Source organism: Hevea brasiliensis, chromosome 14, assembly GCF_030052815.1.
Source record: "Hevea brasiliensis isolate MT/VB/25A 57/8 chromosome 14, ASM3005281v1, whole genome shotgun sequence".
NCBI lineage: Eukaryota > Viridiplantae > Streptophyta > Magnoliopsida > Malpighiales > Euphorbiaceae > Hevea > Hevea brasiliensis.
The window spans coordinates 55,594,862-55,615,861 of record NC_079506.1 but is presented as its reverse complement, the minus strand read 5'-3'; positions in this window follow the sequence as shown (position 1 = coordinate 55,615,861).

Genomic DNA, 21,000 nt, shown 5'->3' with positions numbered 1-21,000 from the left:
GGCTGCCGAAAACTTCCTCAACACCAAAATATCCTACAATTCATCAATTTCCATCCAAGTGCAAAAATCACCATATACATATGAAGTAATTTACTAGGATATTAAATCACCATAACCAACATAATTCCTCATCAAATATATGTACAAATATTTCATCAAATACATAACTCCATGGCTGTCCAAAATGAACATCTCAATAACTCTTCAAACTTAAAAATTTTCTTCACAAAACCAAAACCCATAACATGAACACAAAGTTTAACAAAGCTATCTTCAAAAATGCTAACTTACCTTATGGTTGGAACTTGTTAAACCTTGATTAAACTTCTTAAATTTGGTATCAAGCTCTTCCTTATGATGTGTAGACAAACTTTCATGAAAAACCCTAAGTGATTGGAGTTGAAATGGAGGAGTTAGGAGAGCTCATGCAAAACGCCCATGGAGATTTTCTTCCCTTCTTCAATTCGGCTGGTTTGGTGTTTTGGAGAAGATGAACATTTCATCTTGGATAATGGAGTTACAGCTGCCCCATTATGTGTTTATTTTATTCATTAGTGGCCCACTCATAAATTTAATCATATAATAAGCTTACATGTGTTATTTACACATTTTTCACTCCAATTTGGCTATTTGTATTAGGTACCCTCAATTTAATTTTTCATTTTATTTTCTAAGTGTAATATTATTTATTTTTAGTACACATTTAGGTCAAAAGACAATTCGGGATGTCAAATGACCATAATGCCCCTGTTCGGGTTGCATTCCCGATTTTTCGGTAACACCGGGTTTTGTTTGTTTTTCGATTTCTCACTTTTCTTTGTACTAATTATTTAATTTTTCTTTGATCTTTCTAATGGTATTTATTCTTTAATAAGGGTCTATTTAAGTCCTAAAAATGTTTTCCAGGGTTCCCCGTAGTCCAAGGCTAGTCAACGGTCCACGCCGTGACTTCCCGGTGCGGTCACCCATCGCTAGGGTTCTCGGCTCGCTTAACTTGGCTACATTTCTTTGCTATTATTTTTCCTTTGTTTTTCTTGTATTTTCTTTTCTTGTATTTCATTATTTTATGTCTTCTCACTCATATCGAAGTGTAGTTCTAGGCATCCTAGCTGTCCGGACAACACTGGTCACCGGAACAGCAGAACGCACTACCAAACTTAGGGGTGTTACAAAAGTGGTGCTTGATGTGTATGCAAGAATTTCAATAAGGCAGTCTGAGTTTTAGGCCTATAACTTTAAGTGTGTGGCTCCAATTGGTATGAGACCAATTGGAGGTGAAACTAGGCACAAAATGTGCCAACTTTCATGAAGGAAGCATACCAAAATTCTGCTTGCAAGGTAGCTTGAAAAATGAGCAAATCCGGATTAAGTGCAATTGAGGCCTGAAAATTGACCATTTGGGCAGCAGTTAGTGTTTAGGCCATAACTCACTCAAAACAGGTCCAATTGACCTGAAAGTTTAACCATGAGTAGTTAAGACCCATATTTACAAGTCTTATGAAGACACCAAAGCCCAAAAATGACCATAAGAAAGTCAAACAGCTTGCACAAGTTCGGGTCCAAAAACTAGCCGAACCAAAGTTGACCAAAATTGACCTAAAATGACCAAACTTGATGCCATTTGACCAGCAATAGTAAAATGACCATAACTTGGTCTACATAACTCAGAATGACCTGAAATTTTGCCCCGCATTCCATAAGACATAGATCTACAAGTTTGTAGTTTTGACCGAAACCCGAAAACTGAGGGAACTAGGTCGTCCGGCTAGGTCAAACTAGTATCCCTGAATCCAGCAAGTTGCAATAAAATGCAGTATATAAGGAAATGAAATTGGTAACATGTACCAACCCTAAAAGACTATCGAATGTGACATATTAGTAACACTAAAACCTAATTTATCTAGAATGCATTGAGGGTGGATATATTAGGTTGATTAAGAAAATAATAGCTTTCAGTGAATTACTTATCAAGCATTATCGATAGAGACAATTTAATTTAGTACTGAAACACTTCAAATTGTGTTTCTCAGTTAGTAAAGACTTAGGGAAAGGGAAGGAAACACTGAGTCCAGACCAGGAGACAATTATCAGAGGTTTGTGCACAACCACTATTTCTTTTGAATTTTTCAATTGAAATGAATTATGACTATTTGTACATTATTGTTTTAAATTGTGCAAATGTGTTTGAATGGATATTTATCGCTTGAAAAGCACTGTAAATAGTTTGAAATTGTGAAAAATTGTTTGAATGATATTGATGGATACTTATTGATTGAAAAGCATTGGAAATGGTTTGAAACCACAGCTATCATGTATATTGATTGTATTCCTCGCTAGCTTGTCTAGTAGGACGAATTGAATTCCCTCTCTGGCTGAAGTGTTGAGGTGTGTGCCTGTTGAGGACGAATTGGATGAGTACTCATATTTTTGCTAGCTAGCTATGTTATTCCTCATTATTCATTGACTTTTGGGATGAATTGAATACCTCATTAGCCATCGGCTTTTGGGACGAATTGAACTTTGGAACATGATTAAGCTGTGTATGGTTTATTGATATGTATTGTGAAATTGTGAAATGGGGTTTAAATGCTTATTGACATTCACTGTCTTTTAAATTTAACTATGTTTTGATTACTGAGATTTAATGTGATATTGTGTTAAATTCCTTATGACATTTATTGTCTTGAATTTAACTATGGTTTTAAGTATCGACTATTTATATGATTTATGAATTGTGATTTAAAGTTGTATTTGGTAAATGTTGTGCACCACTGAGACATTGTCTCAGCGATAGCTTTATTCTTTATCGCAGTGAAATGACAGATGAGCGGCAGACTAGGCTGCTAGTACACCCAGCGAGAGATTTTTCGGGTATAACGAGTATACCACATTTTGCATTTTGTGTTGTAATGTATGACCACTGTATGTATATATTGTTTTTGGTTTTGAGCAGTTGTAAATTAAAATTGTACATTGAAGTTGTAAAGTAAATTATGAGTTATTTTGACTTGTAAAAAAAAAAAATGTATTATATTTCTTGTACTCAGTCTTTGAAAAATTACTGTGGATTTGAGTTGAGAAATACGTTGTGTTGAGAAATATGTTGGAGTTGAGATTTGGAAATATATTGAAGTGCTTTTTACAGGTTTTCTGAAGAACTGTTTTATCCAAAATACAGATGGCACTCTGCCAAAATTTTTACAGAAAATTTCTAATGGTCCAAATGAGTTAGACGTTTCACTTCAGTTCACAAAAGTTTTTAACACCTGTAAATAGTGCTCACCACTGTAAAAGAAGCAAGAAAAGTTTTTAAAATCCCTTGTAGTGTATTTAATGAGTTATCAGTAGACGGAGTTGGTAATTCATTAGGTATACTACGGGATCATGTTATGCTTTACAGAGGGGTAGGGTGTGACATGTTTTAGTGGTATTAGAGCAAAGTTTTTAAATTCTATTTTCATATGTTACTTGAATATTCTTTCTTCATAGTACAACTGCTCAATATCATTATTTGATACATACAGTACATTACATTATAAATATGCACTAACGGGAGGAAATCTCCTTGTGTTATTTGTTCAGGAGATCCAAAATCCTCGCATTGACTATGGAAGAGGGTGATCGTTCAGTCGATCAATCTATCGAGGCTGAGGTGCAAGGGGATGCCCCAGGCCTATATAATGTCAGTGGTTCAGCAGCACCAGCCCCCACGATCTGCGATTTCTGCTCGATTCGCTCGTGAGATGGTCGCAATGTTCCAACAAATGGCTGGTAATGTGCCTACTCAAGTCCCAATACAGACACCAGTGGTACAACCACAGTCTCCTACTAGGCAGTTTGACAAATTGATGAAGTATGGGGCTACAGAGTTTAAGGGGACGGTAGATCCTCTAGAAGCTAAACAATGGTTAGAGAGGATGGATAGGGTATTCAAGAAATTGTATTGCACGGAAGAGCTCAGATTTGACTCAGTATCTTTGTTACAGGGGGATGCTTATGACTGGTGGAAAACCATTCCCCACAGTCTGGTAGAACCTGCAGTGTTAACATGGAATGACTTTCTCAGGGAATTCAGGCAAAAATATGTCCCTGATGCTTATGTAGACCAGAAGCTACAAGAGTTCCTAAGTCCAAAGCAGGAGCGGATCGGTGGTGAGTATGAAAGAGAATTTTCCACTTTGAGCCATTATGCAGTAAGTTTACTTGCTACCAGCAGGGAGAGATGCAAGAGGTTTGAAACTGGCTTGAAGCCCAATATCAGATTACAAGTAGTCGGGTTCAAACACACTAACTTCTCTGAACTTGTTTCTCAAGCCCTAGAGTTGGAAAGAATTGAGTTTGAAGCTGCTCCTGAGAAAAAGAAATCAGAGAAGACAGAGAAAGGTGGAAAATCAGAGAAACGAGTTCTAGTGGTCCCTCTTGGAAAGAGGAAGAACTATGGGGGACATGGCAGAGGTGGCAAGAAGTCTGGTAAGGGAAGATATTCAGGACAGAAGCCTCCTCTATCTGGTCAGTAGAGTACCAGAGGTTCTTACCCTCCCCGCCAATGTGAAACCTGTGGAAGAAATCATGGTGGGATATGCTACAAGGCTATTGGAGCCTGTTATAACTGTGGAGGCACAGGACACTTTGCCAAGGATCGCACCGATGAGTCGTAGAGTTGGACCACCTCCTACTCTGCGGAAGGGTCGATTCGAGCCACTGTCGTGAGTTCACAACCACCCAGCAGAGGTAGAGGCGGGGGTAGAGGTAGCTCAGACGGCCAAGGCACGATGAAACATTGAGCAAGATAGTGCTCGATCGAATCTATGCAATGAGACAGAGGGAAGAGGCAGAGACATCTGATGTTGTGGCTGGTACCTTCTCAACTTTTAATCAAGATGTATTTGTGTTATTTGATCCGGGTTCTACCCATTCTTATGTGAGTGCTAGCATCATTGATTGCATTGCTGTTCCATGTACAAAAATGGACTTTGAGGTGCTAGTAACAAGTCCGCTAGGACAGGAGGTCAGGGTTAATAGAATGTATAGAGATTGTCCTTTGGTGATCCAAGGACACATTTTTCTGTCTGATTTCATTGAAATGCCCTTCAGAGATTATGATATCATCTTAGGCATGGATTGGTTAGCCAGGCATCATGCCATGATTGATCAGAGGTCAAGACAGTCACTTTTGGTCTTCCTCAGTACAGTGATGTGGTAATACATGGGGAGAGGCAGTTATTGCCATCAAACATCATTTCGGCTACACTAGCCAGAAAAATGATCAGAAAGAGGTGTGAAGCATACTTGGCACATGTGGTAGACACCCAAGTGGGGAGTCCAGCATTGAAGGACATCCCTGCAGTATATGACTTTCCAGATGTGTTTCCTGATGAATTGCCAGGATTACCTCCGGAAAGAGAAGTGCAGTTTGAAATTAATGTTATGCCTGGTGTGGATCCAATCTCCATAATGCCATACAGAATGGCACCAGCAGTGTTGAAGGAATTGAGGATACAGTTGCAAGAATTACTTGAAAAGGGCTTCATCCGCCCTAGTGTGTCACCTTGGGGAGCACCAGTGTTGTTTGTTAAGAAGAAGGATGGTACTCTTCGCTTATGTATAGATTACCGGCAGTTGAATAAGGTGACAATAAAGAATATATATCCATTGCCTCGCATTGATCATCTGTTTGATCAGTTGAAGGGTGCAATTGTATTTTCCAAAATTGATTTGCGATCTGGTTATTATCAGTTGAAGGTGCAAGAGCAGAGTATTCCAAAAACTGCTTTCAGAACTCGGTATGGCCACTATGAGTTTCTAGTAATGCCATTCGGGTTAACAAATGCTCCAGCTGCTTTTCTGGATCTGATGAACACTATCTTCAGACCATATCTTGATCAATTTGTGGTGGTGTTTATTGATGATATTTTGATATACTCGAGGAATGCAGAAGAGCATGACAGACATCTGCGGATTATACTGCAGACTTTAAGGGAGAAACAGCTATACACTAAATTGTCGAAATGTGAATTTTTGCTTAAAGAAATCTCCTTTTTGGGACATGTTGTGTCAGCTGAAGGGATCAAGGTAGATTCCAGCAAGGTAGAAGCTATCCTTAATTGGAAGCCGCCCAGGAACATCACAGAAATTTGCAGTTTTCTGGGTTTAGCTGGATATTACCGTCCGTTTGTGAAAGGGTTCTCTATGTTATCTTCTCCACTAACCAAGCTGTTTCGGAAAGATGTAAAATTTCAGTGGACTGATAAATGTCAGCAGAGTTTTGATGAGTTGAAGAGGTGTTTAACTGAAGCTCCAGTCCTCACTTTACCTACTCCGGGTAAAGAATACACAATTTATAGTGATGCTTCTCACAATGGGTTAGGCTGTGTACTGATGCAAGATCGGAATGTCATTGCTTATGCATCACGCCAGCTGAAACCGCATGAGAGGAACTACCCAGCACATGATCTGGAGCTAGCAGCTATTGTTTTTGCTCTGAAGTTCTAGAGAAACTATTTGTATGGAGAGAAATGCTACATTTACACAGATCACAAGAGCTTGAAGTATTTGGGCACCCAGAAGGAATTGAATTTGAGGCAGAGGAGATGGTTAGAACTCATTAAAGACTATGATTGCTTAATAGACTATCAGCCAGGGAAAGCAAATGTGGTGGCTGACGCCTTAAGTCGTAAGACTATGGCAAGTCTCAGAGTTTCTCCTTTGTCCATGGTATATGAATTGAAAGCACAGCATGCCAGTTTAGAGATTGATGATGAGGGACAGACAGTAGTTGCATGGCATGTACAGCCAGTGTTGATTGATCAGATCTGAATGGCTGCTTAGAGTGATGAAAAATATCAGAAGCTACTGAAAGAAGTCCAGCAGGGCAAGAAACCTGAATTTTCTATGAGAGAGGATGGTTTATTGCTACATCAAGGCAGAATGTGCGGTCCTAGTGATGTGGAATTGAGACAGATCATTATGAAGGAAGCACATGAGTCTCTATTTGCTATGCACCCTGGTGGAACTAAAATGTACAAAGGGCTGAAAGAGCATTACTGGTGGATGGGTATGAAGAGAGATATAGCTGAATTTGTTTCCAAATGCCTAACTTGTCAGCAAGTAAAGGCAGAACATCAAGTTCGAGCTGGTTTGTTACATCCTTTATCAGTACTAGAGTGGAAATGGGAACGGATAACTATGGATTTTGTTACAGGACTTCCAAGGACACAGAGTAGTCATGATGCAGTATGGGTTATAGTTGACAGATTGACCAAGTCTGCTCACTTTTTGCCAGTTCGAATGGACTATAGCCTGGAAAGATTGGCCAGATTGTACATATATGAGATTGTAAAATTGCATGGAGTGCTAGTATCAATTGTGTCTAACAGAGATCCTAGGTTCACTTCTATATTCTGGGGTAGTCTTCAGAGAGCCCTAGGAACTAGATTGAACTTTAGCACAGCATTCCACCCATAGACAGATGGCCAGTCTGAGAGGGTTATTCAGATATTGGAGGATATGCTACAGGCTTGTGTGATTGAATTTGAAGGTAGTTGGGATACACACTTGCCTTTGATTGAGTTTGCTTATAACAACAGCTACCAATCAAGCATTGGAATGCCTCCATATGAAGCTTTGTATGGCAGGAAGTGCAGAACTCCCTTATGTTGGGATGAAGTAGGTGAAAGGAAGATGATTGGGCCAGAAATTATTCAGCAGACAGAGGAAAAGATCATATTGATCAGAGATAGACTCAAGGCTGCATCAGACCGTCAGAAGTCCTATGTTGATCTGAAGAGAAGAGATATTGAATATGCAGTGGGTGATAAAGTATTCCTCAAAGTTTCTCCTTGGAAGAGAATTGTGAGATTTGGCAGAAAGGGGAAACTGAGTCCTCGTTTCATCGGACCATATGAGGTTCTTGAAAGAGTGGGTCCTTTGGCATATCGGTTGGCATTACCTCCAGAGTTAGCAAGGATACACAATGTCTTCCATGTGTCCATGTTAAAGAGGTACAGATCTGACCCATCTCATGTACTATCAGTTGAAGAGATTGAGGTAAATCCATACCTCTCATATGAGGAAGAACCCATAAAAATTCTGGCTTATGAGGTGAAGCAGCTGAGGAATAAATAGATACACCTGGTTAAAATGCTGTGGAACCATCATTCAGGTCAAGAAGCTACTTGGGAACGTGAAGAGGATATGAGGAGACAGCACCCACAGCTGTTCAGAGGCTAATGCCAGGTAAAATTTCGACACGAAATTTATTTAAGGGGGGGGGGGGAGAATTGTAACACCTCTATGTTTGGTAGTGCGTACTACTGTTCCGTTGACCAGTGTTGTCCGGACAGCTAGAATGCCTAGAACTACACTTCGATATGAGTGAGGAGACATAAAGTAATGAAATACAAGAAAAGAAAATACAAGAAAAACAAAGGAAAAATAATAGTAAAGAAATGCAATCAAGTTAAACGAGCCGAAAACCCTAGCGATGGGAGACCGCACCGGGAAGTCACGGCGTGGACTGTTGACTAGCCCTGAACTTCGGGGAACCCTGGAAAATATTTTTAGGACTCCAATAAATATTTATTGAAGTATAAATATCATTAGAAATATCAAAGAAAAATTAAATAATTAGTACAAAGAAAAGTGAGAAATCGAAAAACGGACAAAACCCGGTGTTACCGAAAAATCGAGAATACAACCCGAACAGGGGCATTGTGGTCATTTCACACCCCGAGTTGTCTTTTGACCTAAATTTCCATTAAAAATAAATAATATTACACTTGGAAAATATAATGAAAAATCAATTTAGGGGTACCTAATGTAAATAGCCAAAAGTGGAGAGTAAATGGAGTAATTAACACATTTAACATATAAAATGGTTTAATTAATGTGAGTGGACCACTAAGAATTATAAAATGTATTAAGTGGGCAGATTGCTCCACTAAAACATCATCTTCAACCTTTGAAGACCATCAATGTCGAAATGAGAAGCTTGAAATCCTCCATGGCCGTTTTGCTTTAAGCTTCATCAACCTCTTCATTTCACCTCCAAACACCTAGGTTGCTTCATTAAAATTTGTCACCACATCACAAAGAAGAGTTTGATAACAATTTCAAGAAGTTTTGGTGAAGATTTAAGATGTCTCATCCATAGGTAAGCTTGAGTTTTTGAATATTGCTTTGTTAAAGTTTGTAAGCATGTTATGGGTGTTTGAATTATGAAGAAATTTTTAAGGTTTGATGTTGAATGAGAATGTGTAATTTTGGAAGCCATGGAAATACCTTGAAGGCAGGTTATTTGTGCTTGTAAATGGTGAATTAAATGATTGATTAAATTTATATTGTGTAGGAAATTGTTTAGGTGATGTATACTTAGTATATGTAAATGTAAAATGAAATTTAAAGCTTGGAAAGTAATGGAATGTAAGTGTACCATTGTGGCAGTTTGCTAACCCTTGAAGAATGCTGGAATTCATGCTTGGGTTATGGAATAATGATGTTAAAATGTGTTGGTTGTTATGGCAGTTTGAATGTATGTATAGTGGTGTGAAGGTTGGACATGTGAATGAGCTTGGTTATGGAGTTAAATTGTTGTAAATTGAGTTGGGCAAATTCTGCACTTGTTGGTGCACATTGAATGTAATTGTAAGCTGCCAAAATGACCTATAATGTGTTGTAAATTATGTTTAGGTCATGGTAAAACCAGAATTGGCTTGAATGTTAAGTTGGTGAGTGTTAAAAGTGGTGCTTGATGTGTATGCAAGAATTTCAATAAGGCAGTCTAAGTTTTAGGCCTATAACTTTAAGTGTGTGGCTCCAATTGGTATGAGACCAATTGGAGGTGAAACTAGGCACAAAATGTGCCAACTTTCATGAAGAAAGCATACCAAAATTCTGCTTGCAAGGTAGCTTGAAAAATGACCAAATCCGGATTAAGTGCAATTGAGGCCTGAAAATTGATCATTTGGGCAGCAGTTAGTGTTTAGGCCATAACTCACTCAAAACAGGTCCAATTGACCTGAAATTTTAACCATGGGTAGTTAAGACTCATATCTACAAGTCTTATGAAGACACAAAAGCCCAGAAATTACCATAAGCAAGTCAAACAGCTTGCGCAAGTTCGGGTCCAAAAATTGGCCGAACCAAAGTTGAGCAAAATTGACCTAAAATGACCAAATTTGATGCCATTTGACCAGCAATAGTAAAATGACCATAACTTGGTCTACATAACTCAGAATGACCTGAAATTTTGCCCCGCGTTCCATAAGACATAGATCTACAAGTTTTTAGTTTTGACCGAAACCCAAAAACCAAGGGAACTAGGTCGTCCGGCTAGGTCAAACTAGTATCCCGGAATCCAGCAAGTTGCAATAAAATGCACTAAACAAGGAAATGAAATTGGTAACATGTACCAACCCTAAAAGACTATCGAATGTGACATATTAGTAACACTAAAACCTAATTTACCTAGAACGCATCGAGGGTCGATATATTAGGTTGATTAAGCAAATAATAGCTTTCAGTGAATTACTTATCAAGCATTATCGATAGAGACAGTTTAATTTAGTACTGAAACACTTCAAATTGTGTTTCTCAGTTAGTAAAGACTTAGGAAAAGGGAAGGAAACACTGAGTCCAGACTAGGAGACAATTATCAGAGGTTTGTGCACAACCACTATTTCTTTTGAATTTTTTAATTGAAATGAATTATGACTATTTGTACATTATTGTTTTAAATTATGGAAATGTGTTTGAATGGATATTTATCGCTTGAAAAGCACTGTAAATGGTTTGAAATTGTGAAAAATTGTTTGAATGATATTGATGGATACTTATTGATTGAAAAGTATTGGAAATGGTTTGAAACCACAGCTATCATGTATATTGATTGTATTCCTCGCTAGCTTGTCTAGTGGGACGAATTGAATTCCCTCTCTGGCTGAAGTGTTGAGGTGTGTGCCTGTTGAGGACGAATTGGATGAGTACTCATATTTTTGCTAGCTAGCTATGTTATTCCTCATTAGTCATTGACTTTTGGGACGAATTCAATACCTCATTAGCCATCGGCTTTTGGGACGAATTGAACTTTGGAACATGATTAAGCTGTGTGTGGTTTATTGATATGTATTATGAAAATGTGAAATGGAGTTTAAATGCTTATTGACATTCACTGTCTTTTAAATTTAACTATGTTTTGATTACTGAGATTTAATGTGATATTGTGTTAAATTCCTTATGACATTTATTGTCTTGAATTTAACTATGGTTTTAAGTATCTACTATTTATATGATTTATGAATTGTGATTTAAAGTTGTATTTGGTAAATGTTGTGCACCACTGAGACATTGTCTCAACGATAGCTTTCTATTGTTGTCGCAGGTAGACAGACAGACAGTACACCCAGCGAGAGATTTTTCGGGTATAACGAATATACCACATTTTGCATTTTGTACTGTAATGTATGACCACTGTATGTATATATTGTTTTTGGTTTTGAGCAGTTGTAAATTAAAATTGTACATTAAAGTTGTAAAGTAAATTATGAGTTATTTTGACTTGTAAAAAAAAAAAAATTGTATTATATTTCTTGTATCTCAGTCTTTGAAAAATTACTGTGGATTTGAGTTGAGAAATATGTTGTGTTGAGAAATATGTTGGAGTTGAGATTTGGAAATATATTGAAGTGCTTTTTACAGGTTTTCTGAAGAACTGTTTTATCCAAAATACAGATGGCACTCTTCCAAAATTTTTACAGAAAATTTCTAATTGTCCAAATGAGTTAGCCATTTCACTTCAATTCACAAAAGTTTTTAACACCTGTAAATATTGCTCACCGCTGTAAAAGAAGCAAGAAAAGTTTTTAAAATCCCTTGTAGTGTATTTAATGGGTTATCAGTAGACGGAGTTGGTAATTCATTAGGTATACTACGGGATCATGTTATGCCTTACAGAGGGGTAGGGTGTGACACATACTCTTCCTTTGTAGTACAGACACCCATCTGCTTTCACTTCATAGTCAGTTGTTTTTCCTTCTAAGATTTTACTCATAATAGCCTTTAGCTTCTCATTTGTCTTTTGCCCATCTAAAATCAGTTGTAGCAAGTTTGGCCTCACTTGCAACTCAACCAAAATAGCTCCATCTCGAGCCAATGATAGACGGGCATTCAATGATCTCAAAGCTGTGATGGATTTTCTGCTTAAAGCATCAGCAACTACATTTGCCTTCCTAGGATGGTAGTCAATCAGACAATTATAGTCTTTCAGGAACTCAATCCATCGCCTCTATCTGAGGTTGAGCTCCTTCTGGGTTGGCAAGTATTTCAGACTCTTGTGGTTTGTGTAAATGTAGCACTTTTCACCATACAAGTAGTGCCTCCATATCTTCAGTGTGAAGATAATTACTGCAAGTTCTAGATCATGGGTAGGGTAATTCTATTCATGTGGCCTTAGCTACCTGGAAGCATTAGTGACCACCTTCCCCTCTTGCATCAATACACACCCTAACCCATTATGCGAGGCATCACTGTAGACCATAAAGTCCTTTCCCGACACTGGCTGTGTTAACACTGGTGCCTCTGTCAACATAGCCTTCAACTTCTCAAAACTGGTCTAACACTTATCATTCCAGTCAAATCTGACATTCTTGTGTAACAACTTGGTCATTGGAGCAGCTATTAAGGAAAATCCCTTCACAAATCTTCTATAATACCCAGCTAGCCCCAAGAAACTTCTGACCTCAGTTGTATTTTTGGAAGGCTTCCATTCCATCACTGCTTCTATCTTCTTGGGATCCACTCTAATCCCATCAGCTGACACTATGTGTCCAAGGAATGCAATCTCATTCAACCAGAAGTCACACTTGGACAACTTAGCATACAGCTTCTTTTCTCTCAGGGTTTGCAGAACAATCCTCAAATGCTCATCATGTTCTTCCCTAGTCTTAAAATACACCAAAATATCATCAATAAAGACCATTACGAACCGATCTAGGTATGGATGGAAGATACGGTTCATAAAGTCCATGAATGTTGCTGGTGCATTTGTTAGGCCAAAGGGCACCACCAGAAACTCATAATGCCCATACCAGGTCCTGAATGCAGTCTTTGGCACATATGCATCCTTCACCCTCAACTGATGATACCCTTATCTGAGATCAATTTTAGAAAATACTCCTGCTCCCTTCAACTGATTAAACAGATCATCAATTCTAGGCAATGGATACTTATTCTTCATAGTCACTTTATTCAACTGCCGGTAATCAATGCATAACCTCAAAGTCCCATCCTTTTTTTTCACAAACAGCACTGGAGCTCCCCATGGTGACACACTGAGGCGTATGAAGCCCTTATCCAGTAACTCCTGTAACTGGAGTTTCAGTTCCTTGAATTCTGTGGGTGCCATCCTATAAGGAGAAATAGAGATTGGTGCTGTACCCGACAGTATCTCAATTGCAAATTCAACTTCCCTTTCTTGTCGCAAACCAGGCAATTCTTCAGGGAAAACATCTGGGAAGTCTCTTACTGTGGGTATGTCACACAGATCTGGCTTAACCTACCTAGTATCCACCACATGTGCTAGGTAGGCTTCACAGCCTTTTCTCATTAGTTTTCTTGCAACTGTGATTGAGATGACATTGGACAAGAAATCTGTCCTTTCCCCCACAACTGTGATCTCATTTCCCTCAGGAGTTTTCAAGGAAATCCTCTTCAATTTACAATCAACCATTGCCTGATGACGTGACAACCAGTCCATTCCCAAAATCACGTCAAATTCATGGAAAGGCAACTCAATCAGGTCTGCCAAGAATTCAAGCCCCTGAATCCTTAACGGGCAACCCCTGTACACTTTGTTCACCACTACACTGTGGCCCAATAGTGTTAGTAGTATGCCCTAGAGCATATCATTTAGTATGTATCTTGTACATATTTTTATTAATAAAAGGCATTTCCACTTTTCCGTTTACATAATATATTTATGTGTAATAGAAAAGATCCATTGATATTTTGTTAGAAATATTATTCTTAAGTTGTTAAGAATATGAGTGACAATATTTCTAGCACAAAGTATCATAAATAGGTTCACAATCGAGGATACTTCATAATAAGGACATGACTTATCCAGAAAGATTGTATTCATGTTTGTTCCCAAGTTATTTATATGAGATATAAATAAGATGGAATGGTGAGTCTCATGCCATATAACAAATATGATAGGCACTTATAAATGATAAGTAGGCCGAACCAGTGACACTTATGACAAGCACATGGAGTTTACTCTTGTCAATGTTTTGTCATAAATCATATCAGTGCATATAATCTTTAGACTGAGATATACGTTATCTTGTATATAGGTAGTTTGAGTTTGATACTGCTTTCATACTTGTACTATGTATGGGTATATGGGCATGTGTTGGCTCCTGCTAGTTATATATGGAGGTAGGTGTTGATCAAGAAGGAATCTGTTCCTCTAAGTAAATAGAGATAAAATCCTATGTTCATTTAATTGTTCTTGATGTTTCAAGTTCTGGCTAGACAGATAGATTTATTCAGAAAGAGTTTACGATGAGAAAAATCTTTTAATCAAGAACTGGAATTAAAAGAGAACATAATATTCATAGCAAATGGAGTTTGACATAAACCATGACTCGGCTTGAGTTGGGATTTTGTAACAGAGAGATTCTAGTGCATGGTAACATATGATTATAGGTTCATTTAAGGTAAATCTTATTACTAATTGGGTGGCCATGGCATGCTATGCTAGGTGTTAACCATGGTCTATGAGGTTCATAAAATGATTTAGAGAAATCATTTATGGTAAGAAAGAGTTCTGATGATATTAAGAGTTGATATCATGTCTCATTGCCAATTAGTGATGAGCCTAGTAAGTCACACACATACACAAGTTATCACCTATTTAAATATGATTTGATTAATTAATTAAAGAGTTTAATTGATTAATTAAATAGATTTGGTTTGCAATTAAATTGCAAAGTCCCTAGCATGACTTGAAACCAAATCTAGATTATTGGATGTGTAGTATAAATTAAATTTATATTTAAAGTGTTTAAATATGAATTTAATTGATGAGAAATTAATTAATAGAGATTAATTAATTAATTTATATTTGATATAAATTAATTACAAGAAGAAAAATAATTATTTTGGGTTAAGAACTCAAAATTAAGACACAGGGGCATTTTGGTCATTTCACAGTGTGACACGTGGCACCATGAGATGGTGACACATGGCATAACACATAAGCTTATCAAATGTTTTTTAATCATGTAAGATGATTAAAATCAAGATTAAATATAGGTTTGACACTTGGCACAATGTGATTGGGTCACTTAAACCTAGAGCTAATCAAAAGGTGACATGTGGCTAGGGTTTAATGTGTTAACCTAGCTATTTAAGTGTGGTTATGAAAAGAAAACATAACCAGCAGCCTCTCCTCTCAATTGTCACGCCACTTTGAGCCTCTCCAGCTATTTCTCTTCATCTCTCATCAATTCAAAGAGATTAGCCATCAATCTCTTGAATTAAGAACACTAGAAATTGTTTCTAGTGTCCTGTTTACATCTCTAATCTCTTAAAATGCAGAACTTGAATTTCTAATTAATAGAAAAGGCTTTAGAAGCTGTTCAAGAGCTGCCATAGGTGTTCTTGGTGTGGACAAGCTAGAGGGACAACATCTGGTGTCCTGAAGACGAATCTCAAAGGCGCAGACACGCTGCAGCACATCAAGAGGTTAGTGTAATCGTTCTTGATTTAATCTAGGGTTCTAAAATTAATCTGATTAATTTTAAAATCTTAAATGGCAAATACAGATCCAAAAACATATTAAAAGAGTTTTAATATGTTGTTTATCATTGAAATCAAATAGATAAAAATAAATCTTGCATGGTGCATGTGACCCTAGGTGAAAATTTTTGAATTCAATGGTATAATCTTGTGTTTTTCACGCTTACGTTCCTTCAATTGGTATCAGAGCCACTATATTTGCCATTTAGATTGTTGATTATATAATTTAATTGTGTGTTTGATCATGAGATCAAGAGGTTCATTGCTGGTTGGATCATGAGATGTGGCGTCACACATGGAGAAGCCACCATTGGTGGCGGCAACAATGGTTCCATGGGTGATTCAAGGTTTGGCTTTTAATTATGCAATTGTTGTATGATCTAAGGCCTATTCTTTGACTAATTAAAGTGTTTAATTAGTTGTTTTAATCACACAATTAAATTATGATTCAAATCAGAATTTTAAAAAATGTTTGAATGTGATTCAAATCTGAATTTTAAAAGTTGTTTGAATGTGATTCAAATCTGAATTTTTAAAGTTGTTTGAATCATATTTAAATCTGATTTTTTAAAATTGATTCAATAAAATTCAGATCTGATTTTTTTAAAAATATTTGAATGTGATTCAAATATGATTTTTTAAAAAATATTTGAATGTGATTCAAATCTGAATTTTTGAAGTTGTTTGAATGTGATTCAAATCTGAATTTTTAAATTTGTTTGAATGAGATTCAAATCTGAATTTTTAAATTTATTTGAATCATATTCAAATCTGGATTTTTAATTTGAATATGAGATATTCAATTTAATTTAAGAATGTATGTTTTATTTAATTGTTAAATAGTGATATGCATGATGGATGATCCTGGACTATAAAAGACCAATGTGATTGGATTTATTTCTTTTATGTTTCTTTGGGATTGTAAATTAATTAATTTATTTTAATTTATTTTGGGCATGTATTATTAAGTTTGTAATATTTTTTGGGCTGTAATTTCATTTATTTAAGTTCTTGTAAATTCGCCTTGGTATGCCAAGGATTACTATGTAAAATTGGATTGCAAGAAGTTCAAGGAGGTCAAGAGCATTGGTGGGACCAGTGGGAGGAATTCAATATCAAGTGTTGATTATGTACTCCTTCAGCAACTCTTGTAAAATGAATGAATGAAATGCACCTAGGAATGCCCTGATTCAATTCTTGGTGGCTCAGAATTGAATCCCTTAGAAAGTCCATGATCATACCATATTTACTGCTTATCCATGAATGCATGAGATGTATGGGAATGTATGCAATTATATGATATATGCATGCTAAATGGATAATGTGCAAAGTGAGACCTTAATAGTAATTAGGATGGCTATAAAATCTTCCAAACAAATGATTAAGTTGGAAATGCTATAATTAAAGTAATTATAACATAAGCCCTCCATTGGGGCAATTATTTTAAGAAATTTTAAATAGTTGCATGAGATGCAATTAATTTAAGAGATTTTCTTAAGAATAATTGTTAAGCATGAGATGTTGTAAATATGTAAATGGTTTGGTGGCCAATATTGGATGTACCTGAGGACATTAAAATTATTTGCATAATTACTGGCTCAATGGGATCAACTTAACTAATGCAAGATAAGTCAATATTGGATGTACCTGAGATTTTGAGCATTAGGGGCTAGCAAAAGGATTGAACCTCACATGAGATGTGATGGGCAAGGAGTTGCTCACTTATAGTTTATTATAATTCCAATAATGGATGTACCTAAGGATGATCAATAGAATTATAAGAATTCAATCACCCACTAGAAATCCATCCAACTAGGATTTCCGTTTTCTACTTTGGAAGTGTAGGATTCGCTAAGTTAGTGGGAGGACCAATTTGATTAAAAGACCATAATCATTTTGGTTAATTACATGATACATTTACTAATTAATCTGGTTATTTTCTGCAGTTAATTTTCTGATAAAAATGAGCACAAAACAACCACCACCATATATTCTTGCAAGAATACTTAATCGCAATAGGTTGACAGGACCTAATCTCTATGATTGGCTAAAAAATTTGAAACTTGTCCTGAAACTTGAACATATAGGATATGTTCTAGACTCAAATGTTCCTGGTCCCTTACCTCCAGAGGCCACACAAGAGGAACATGAAACTTTGGACAAGTGGAAGGAGCATAATATGAGAGCTAAGTGTCACATGCTTGCTTCCATGAGTAATGAGTTACAGAAGCAGCATGGAAACATACAGAGTGCAAGAGAGATCCTCCTTCACCTACAAGAGTTGTATGGTGAGCACAGCAGAAATGCTAGGTATGAGATATCTAGGCAGCTATTCCGCATGAGGATGTATAAGGGACAGAATGTTGGAGATCATGTCTACAAGATGATTGGTGATTGAGCGGTTGGAACATCTTGACTTCCACATGGATTTCCAACTACTAACAGTTGATCCTTGATCCCTTCCCGAGTCTTTTGGGAATTTTGTGACAAATTTTCATATGACTAAACAGAATGCACCTTAGCTGAATTACTCAACATCTGGTTATTGCCCAAAAGAATATGCAAGGCAATAAAGGAAAAGAGGTAGCTTTGGTTGCATCTTCTTACTGGAAAGTCCAACAAGAAGAAGGGCAATAAGAAAAAGAAACCTCGATTCTGGTCCTTCCAAGAAAATAGCTAAACAAAAGGGAAGACTAAAGGCGATGAAAGGCAAAGGAAAGTGTTTCCCTTTGCCAAAAGGATGGGCACTGGAAAAGGAACGCCTGAGTATCTTGCTTCTCTGAAGGACAAGAAGGATACACCTTCGGAAGGTATGTCCATATCTTGTTATTTAGATTCGATGATACTTATAGTTCATCTACAGCTTGGGTTTTAGATCTTGGTGCGGTTCTCACATTTCTAATGATATGCAGGAACTAGCAAGCGATGGCGACTTGCGTTCTCAAGATATTAGAGTCGGATTGACAATGGCTCAAGCTGTTGAAGCTTTAGCCATAGGATCTAAATCTTTTACATGTTTGGACATATTTTGTGTTTGGATAATATTTTATATGTACTGATGCTTTTAAGAACATCATTTCTATATCTAGTTTGACTAGAAATGGCTATGAATTTGATTCACAAATGATGTTTGCAATATTTATTTTGGAAATAAATATGTTGGTTAGTTATATGAATGATGGTCTTTATTATTTGGATAATAATGACAAACACAAATTGAATGCAAGTGATCTAAAAGAATACAATTCCATGGTGAAAACCAACTCAAGTTCAAAATATATTTGGCACTTAAGGTTATGTCATGTTGCAGAAGATAGGATTGCAAAATTGGAGAAAATGGGGATTCTATCCTCATTGGGCTCTGAGCCTACTCCAACTTGTGAATCTTGCCTTCAAGGCAAAATGACTAGATCACCCTTTGTTGGACAAGGGCTAAGAGTGAAAATATTTTGGAACTAATACATTGTGATGTATGTGGTCCATTTAAAGAAATGGCTAGAGGGCTTTCATTATTTTATTACCTTTCTTGATGATAAATCAAGGTTTGGGTATTTGTATTTGATGAAATACAAACATGAATCCTTTGAAAAGTTCAAAGAATTTAAATCAAGTAGAAAATCAAACAGGAAAAAATATTAAAGCTCTTGATCGGATCGTGGAGGTGAATATTTGAGTCTTGAATTTGTTGAATACTTTAGAGAGCTTGGCATTGTTTCTCGGTGACTCCTCAGAGGCATACGGTGAATGGTGTATCTAAAAGGAGAAATCGTATCCTATTGGATATGATCGTAGTATGATGAGCTATCTTGATATGCCAATCTCCTTTTGGGATTTGCATTAGAATCAACTTTATATATTCTGAATAGGATTCCATCAAAATCAGTTTCTTCCACACCTTATGAGATATGGCATGGAAGAAAACCAAGTCTTAAGCATGTTAAGATTTGGGGTTGTCCAGCTTATATCAAAAAGCTGAACACTGATAAATTGGAGACCAGATCAGAAAAAGGTAGATTTGTTGGATATCCAAAATATAGTTTTGGATATTATTTTTATTTGCCTACTTCACAAAAGGTTGTGAAAAGTAGAGATGCCACATTTCTTGAACAACAGTTTGTTCAAGAAGGAGGCAAAGGAAGGCAAATAGAGTTAGAATTGGAGAATTCTGACCAACCAACAGATCAGATGGATATAGATCCATCTAGTCAACCTATACCCATTGATGAAACATCTACAACTGTTCCTCGTAGAACAACCAGGGTATCTCACCCACCAGTGAGATATGGTTTTCTTCATGAAGAAGAACAAGAGTTGTCTACTCATGAAGAAGTAGATCATGGAGATGATCCACTTACCAATGAAGAAGCTATATCAGATATAGACTCTTCAAAATGGATTGATGCTATGAAATCCGAGATTGATTCCATGTATAAGAATCAAGTTTGGGATCTTGTTGACCCACCTGAAGGTATTGTACCTATAGGGAACAAATGGGTTTTCAAGAAGAAAATTGGTTCTGATGGAAAGGTAGAGACCTATAAGGCAAGGCTAGTAGCGAAAGGGTTTCGCCAAAGGCAAGGAATAGACTATGAGGAGACTTTCTCGCCTGTTGCCATGCTTAAATCAATTAGGATTTTATTAGCAATAGCTGCATACTATGATTATGAGATTTGGCAGATGGATGTCAAAACAGCTTTTCTCAATGGATACATTGAAGAAAACATTTTCATGGAACAACCTAGGGGATTTGAATCCCAAGATGGTTCCAAGGTATGCAAGCTAAAGCGATCCATTTATGGGTTGAAACAAGCTTCGAGGAGTTGGAACATCCGTTTTGATGAAGCCATTAAATCTTTTGGTTTTATCAAAAATGAGGATGAGCCATGTGTATATAAGAAGGTTAGTGACAGTGCTATCACTTTCCTTGTCTTATATGTGGATGACATACTATTGATGGGTAATGATACAGGTATGTTGACTATAAAGGTATGGTTGTCAAATACATTCTCCATGAAAGACTTAGGGGAGGCAACCTATATTCTTGGGATTCGCATCTATAGAGATAGAGCGAAAAGAATAATTGGTTTATCCCAAAGTCTATACTTGGAAAAGGTGTTAAAGAGGTTTAACATGCTTGATTCCAAGAGAGGATTGTTACCAGTGAGACATGGTATCCACCTTTCTAAAGAGATGTCTCCAAAG